We start from the raw sequence: 7,099 nt of genomic DNA, 5'->3' as shown, positions 1-7,099 counted from the left end.
TCTCCTCTTTCTTTTGGTTAGTCAGTTTAGTCTTTGCTCTGTAAAATATCGGAGAATACTGAAAAAAACACTCCCAACCCAAAATGGCGAAGTCTTCAGAAACACAACAGGTATGTCTGATCATTTTAAAGGGAAACTGCTGTTTGTAATACTGACATCAGATTTTTGGCGCATCCTGTTGAACTTTGACTCATTTAAACCGGTCAAAGGATTGGAGTTGGAGTTGGGGTTGGTTTATTTACATAATGAATAACTTGTCTTTATATATTGCTAGGAAAAATGGGAAACAGGAGCAGTGATTTAATGAAATGTGCAAACATAAATGACAAAACAGAGTATGTACAATTTTTATAATCTCCAAAGTCAACAACGTTTTTCTTCACCACAGCCTGAACTCTCTTAGACAAACTTTCTTTTCATTTCTTTAAGCAGTCGTCAGCAATCGTTCTCCAGGCTTCTCGAAGGACATCTAAAGCTTCTTCTTCTTTGGCTGTCTTTTATTCTGTTCTCTGTCAAGGTGATCCCACACTGCTTCAGTAATGTTGAGGTTCGATTTCTGAGGATGCCAATCCATGACTGATAGTGTTTTTCTATTGAGGTATGCTTTTACTGCATTTGCGGCGTGTTTGAGATCATTGTCATGCTGAAAAATTAAGCCAGATGTTCTCCAGATGGTTCTGTACAGTGAGACAAACTCAAACAGATGGTTGATTTCTATCATTTTTGTCAAGATCCACAGCACTGGCATGTTATCAGTCCAGCCCAAACGATGACAGAGTTTCAATCTGTATTTTACAGCTGGGTGTAAAAACTCACTATTGCACCTCTCTCCTGACCTATCAGTTGATTTGAACCAGCATTGTTTGATTTATCACTTCATAAGACCTGTTGCCACTGATTTTCAGTCCAGTTGTTGCCCAGCCCATTTCCCTTCCTTTAAGGTGGCTTCTAGACAGCCACCCTTTGACTGGGACTGTTTCTGTTGAGGCTTCAATAAAAAGTAGACTCGAGGTCCAGATTTGCAAATGAGTTCCCATGTCAGGTCTTTCCTATTTCTTAAGGGTATGACTTTCAGATGCTGTTTATCTCTTTTATATACTTTTCAGGTCTGGTAATTATTTGTCTGTTTGACATTTTTCATAGATTTAACTAAAGAAATGGAAAGAAATTATGTGTTTTGCTTAGTTTTCTGTTATGTTTAGACAAAATTGGCTTATTCTTGATTCCAGTCACTTTTTTATTCTTAAAAATTACTAGAATGCTCCTTGAAGGAGGGTGGCTCCAGACTTTTTTACAGTACTAGTTACTCTAAAAAGTAGATGAGATTATGCCAATTCACCAACAAAACAGAAAGTACTCCAGCCTGACAGAAAATTGCATTCAACACTAATGTATCATCACTCAGCATGTGTATATCTGATCCCTAAATTATTCATTCATTGTTAACCTTCGCATATAAAAATTAAGTTGATATGTTTTCTTACACATATATTTTCACTCACGTCACAGTTTTCTGATTTTAATTGATATTTGCATTTTATTGCTCTTTCAGGCATATTTATGTGGTTTTAAACCTGCAGTCAATGAATCTAAAGCATTTAATCAGGCATGTGTCTGGCATGTGCAGCCAGTGTTTAATAAATTCAGATTTAATACATGTAAAGTGGTGCTACACGAGAGCCTGGAAATTGATTTGTTTTGAATGAGCTGTTTTCCATAGTGCTGAAAGAATTTTTTCACTTTCACTTGAGAATCACACTTCACCTCCAGACAGACAGACAGATAAAGTCATTATTTGTATTATAATAATAATACATTGTATCACTGGATCATCATTATAAGAAGATAAAAAGTACAAAGTAGCACAACGTAGAAATACCCTCTTATATTAAGTATTGTATTTGAGTAAATGCACTTTATATCATCATGTAAGCAGTGTCACTTATTATAATGTAAATTTCTATTGTCACCACAGAATTTGATCTTTGAGTGCTCATTGAGTCTGATAATGCATGTGTACCTTGGATGAAGCCTGTGTTTTTCTTATCAGAGCTTATTAAATATACAGAGCTGAGTAAACACTGACAACATTCAGTATAAAAATACACACAGTGGTGCTCATATGAGGCATGTGTTGGACTAATATAAACAGTTTCAGGGTTTGTGTGTCTTTCTGCTCCTTTTCCTTTGTGTAAAGTTATTTTGTGTTGTGTAGAATGATTTTGCTTGTTTGTGGATGTGTTTTGTCTCTATTTTTTTGTCATTCTCACTGTGAGTATTTCTTTACGTTAGAACAAAATGAAAGAAAAAAAAAGTGCAGACAAAACCATAACTGGATAACATTTGGTAATGTAATATAACAGTGTAAATGTTTTGTATACACTGGAGACTCACAAAGACAAAGGTACTTCATGTCCTCAGCAGGTACTGATAAAGAAGGAATTGAAAAATTAGCATGTAGTGAGCTTCAGAGTGAAGCCAGGAACATTTTTAAAGCTCTTTATTCATGAAGCTTTGTTTTTCACTGAATTTCAAGCACACTTGAATGAGCTGAGCTCAGCACTTGAGTCCACCTCAGGCACGCTTGTCTTCTGTTTTTACCATGAAGTCTGCAGTGGTGTACATCCTCAAAAGGAAAAGTAAACATCATTCAAAGAGCTCAAATGCTTCTACAACATGGCTCATCTGTGAACTTTACACTCTGGCTGCATGCCATAAATGATAAATGGAATGGAACTGACCTGCTTCTCCCTCACTCACTTTACACAGTATCCAAGCTTCCTTTTATACAGTGAGGGAAAACAGACTTAAAACTCCCATCATGGATCTTAACTTTAACATAAAGAATGCCTCCATCTAGGGTGTAAACTATAGTATAATGTAATACAATAAAGTATTGTATTGTATAAGGATACCATGAAGCAATCTGGCCATTCTCCTCTGACCTCTGACATCAACAGGGTATTTTCTCATCGAGAACTGCTGTTCACCAATATTTTATATCTCTGATAAACCTTAGAGATTGTGCAGGAAAATCCCAGTAGATCAACAGTTTCTGAAATACGTCCCGCATTCTGATACTTAGTTTGAACTTCGGCAGGTTGTCTTGACCTACATACCTAAATGCGCTGAGCGGCTGATTAGATATTTGCAACAGGTATAACTAAAAAAGTGGACAGGAAGTATATAACCACCATAATATGTAAACTGGGCCAATAGTTATAGCAAGTCACATATCCTAGTATTTTTTTTTTCTTTTCTCCTTTTCCTCTCTCTTACATTCATTTCTTAGGTGCTGGGTGATTTAGATATTATCACCATCATATATTCTCAATTATCCCCCACTCCAATTATTAGTAATATCAGAGGATAATCCACAGCTCAGTCAATAATGAATCAGTGATCATTACTGCATATGTAAACTTCTTTTTATGATGCTTTATATATTATATTATATGAAGTAGCATCCTAATGATTAGGATGATCAGCTGAGGTGAGTATAATTCAATTCAATTCAATTCAGTTTTATTTATACAGCACCAAATCACAACAACAGTCGCCTCAAGGTGCTTTATATTGTAAGGTAGGTACCCTACAATAATACGTACAGAGAAACACCCAAAAATCATATGACTTCCCATGAGCAAGCATTTTGGCAACAGTGGGAAGGAAAAACTCCCTTTTAACAGGAAGAAACCTCTGGCAGAACCAGGCTCAGGGAGGGGTGGGGCCATCTGCTGCGACCGGTTGGGGTTAGAGAAGGAAGGCGGGATAAAGGACATGCTGTGGAAGAGAGGCAGAGATTAATAAGTATGATTCGATGCAGAGATTGCAAACTGGAAGCCGGTTCCACAGAAGAGGGGCCTGAAAACTGAAGGCTGGCCCTCCCATTCTACTTTTAAATACTCCAGGAACAACAAGTAAGCCTGCAGTGCAAGAGTGAAGTGCTCTAATGGGGTCATATGGTACTATAAGGTCATTAAGATAGGATGGGGCCTGTGTGTGAGGAGCAGGATTTTGAATTCAATTCTGGATTTAACAGGAAGCCAATGAAGGGAAGCCAATATAGGAGAAATATGCTCTCTCTTTCTAGTCCCTGTCAGTACTCTTGCTGCAGCATTTTGGATAAACTGAAGGCTTTTTTGAGAGATTTTAGGACATTGTGATAATAATGAATTACAGTAGTGCAGCCTAGAAGTAATAAATGCATGAACTAGTTTTTCAGCATCACTCTCAGACAGGATATTTCTCATTTTAGAGATGTTGCGCAAATGGAAAAAAGCAGTCCTACATATTTGTTTAATATGTGCATTGAATGTCCTGGTCAAAAATGACTCCAAGGTCACTCACAGTGTTACTGGATGCCAAGGTAATGCCATCCAAAGTAAGAATCAGGTTAGATACCATGTTTCTAAGATTTTCAGGGCCGAGTACAATAACCTTAGCTTTATCTGAATTAAGGAGCAAAAAGTTAGCGGCCATCCAGGTCTTTATGTCTTTAAGACATTCCTAGCAGTGAAAATGTACAGTATGCTATGCCTTCTGACGATACTGCCTAAGGGAAGCATGTATAATGTAAGTAGAATTGGTCCTAGCACTGAACCCTGTGGAACTCCATAATTAACCTCAGTGTGTGAAGAGGAGTCTGTTAGATAGATATGATACAAACAACTGCAGAGCAGTACCTGTAATACTTACAGCGTGCTCTAATCGTTCTAATAGTATATTATGGTCAACAGTATTGAAAGCTGCACTGAGGTCTAGCAGGACAGAGATGAGTCCACTGTCAGAGGCCATAAGAAGATCATTTGTAACCTTCACTAAAGCTGTTTCTGTGCTGTGATGGGCTCTGAAACTTGACTGAAACTCTTCAAATAAGCCATTCCTCTGCAGATGATCTATGAGATCTTTGACAGCTACTCTTTCAAGAATTTTTGATATGAAACAAATGAAGATTGACCACTGGGTCAAGACATGGCCTTTTAAGCAACGGTTTAACTACAGCCAGCTTGAAAGCCCTTGGTATGTAGCTGATTATTAGAGATAGCTTGAAGCATTAATTAATGGCAGGACTTCTTTGAGCAGTCTTGTAGGAATGGTGTCTAAAAGACATGTTGATAGTTTGGAGGAAGTAATTACTGAAATTAACTCAGAAAGATCATTTGGAGAAAAAGACTCTAAATGAATGTCAGTGGTGCTGACAGTAGCTGCAGATAATATTACATCTGTGAGATGATTATGGGTAATTTTTTCTCTAATGGTTAAAATTTTATTTGTGAAGAAGTTAATGAAGTCATTACTAGTTAACATTAAAGAGTTGGCTCAACAGTGCTCTGACTTTTTGTCAGCCTGGCTACAGTGCTGAAGAGAAACCTAGGGTTGTTCTTATTTTCTTCAATTAATGATGAATAGTAAGATTTTTCTAGCTTTACGGAGTTCTTTCTTATAAAGCAGCAAACTGATTCTCTAGGCTAAAGGATGATTTTCTATATTTGCTCTAAATTTGCCCATTTCCTCTCCAGCTCTTCCTCTCCAGTTGTCTATGAGTTATCTGCTTTAAGCTATGTGTTTGAGAGTTATACCAGGGAGTCAAGTAGGGGAGACCGGGGATAGTTGTAACATTTTTGACATTTCTGTCTGTAAATTGAAGCTCTTTTAAGGTAGTGGATTCAAAATGTAATGCAAAGTATTTACATGTCTCTGCTATTAAATAGTGCAGCTATTTTCTCTGCAGCACAATTACCCATTGCCTGGTATGGCCTCAAACACAAAGAGTGAAATGTTACAATTAACCCAGTCTGGGTTAGTTGTAACAAATCCTGGGGTAAAATGTAACACAATGAAATAAGGGTACTAACAAAACATTAACATGTAATCTTTGTTTATTCAACACATGAATGCACTTAGAGCCATTTATGTAGCTATGTGTGTGTGTGACAGAATGCAGAAATCTAGCTTTTGAACATATTCCAACCCCCCAAAAAAGACAAATTATGGATGTTGCATCTTCAAAAAATAAAAATACAATAATTGAGCCTTACACCGGAGTATCGTTGCACTGGTTTACTGAACCTTTCTTTCAGGGCATGTACAGAACATGAGCATCCATTTTCTACTGCCTCCTACAGGACACACACTTCTTCCACTTCCTTACACATTAATGTAACACAGAACTAATACTGCCTCTCCTGGCATTACCATTGTAACAACACACTCATTCTGTTTCTTTCAGAAGAATAACAGGAACTTAGGATGTAGGTATCTATGAATAATAACTATTATGTATACTCATATATTTATATAACCACTTATTTCTTGCGATACCACAATGGAAATTTCTGCAACTGAATATTTCATTCATTTTGGTTGGTCTTCCTTGAGTTTGGCCTCATTGGCTCAGTGGGCATTATAACCTACAACTCTTGCACCAATTTTGAACATAACAATGAAGCTGAAAAAATGTAGTTGTTCACCAGCATCGCAATTCCATTACTTTTTATCATACCTTGGTGTGGTTTGCAAAGTGCTTCAGAAAGATGAGGAAATCTGTTTCTTGCACCCATCCTGACTTATTTCCACTACCAGTATTTCCTACTGGTCCATCTCTGACACAGTGGTCTGCATAATGTATGTGTGGTGTGGGAACGCAAACAGTGGAGGAATTGTGTTGCCAATGGCATTACCCGCATATACAAAAGCGACCAGTGAACCTCTCTCTGCTGATGTCGTTGCCCCAACTTGTTTAATATAAGTTAAAGTAATAGTGTGGTAAGTTGTAACATCTGCATTATTGTTACAACTAACCCAGACTGTTGCTGTTACAACTGACCCAGACTCCTATAGTCATGAACTAGCTAACATTACAGCCAACGGCTAAAACATTAGCACTAAAGACCTACACAGAATATATCCCCATAGACATACAAATAACATAATTTAAGTTTGATGAGTTTAACTGCAAAGCAGATAATGCTATTAGAAATTGAAATAAAGTAGAAAAACTTACTTTTTGGCATACAAATTACTTTTTTTCATGTTAAATTGTCTGTGTTTGACAAAATGTGCTGATTTTTCACATGTGATAGCAGAACTGAATTGG

Source organism: Rhamphochromis longiceps, linkage group LG16 (genome assembly GCF_057381845.1).
Source record: "Rhamphochromis longiceps isolate RC_006_pf linkage group LG16, R_longiceps_female_GT1.1, whole genome shotgun sequence".
NCBI classification, from domain to species: Eukaryota; Metazoa; Chordata; class Actinopteri; order Cichliformes; family Cichlidae; genus Rhamphochromis; species Rhamphochromis longiceps.
The sequence above is the reverse complement of the archived record's forward strand: the minus strand, read 5'-3'. Positions refer to the sequence as shown.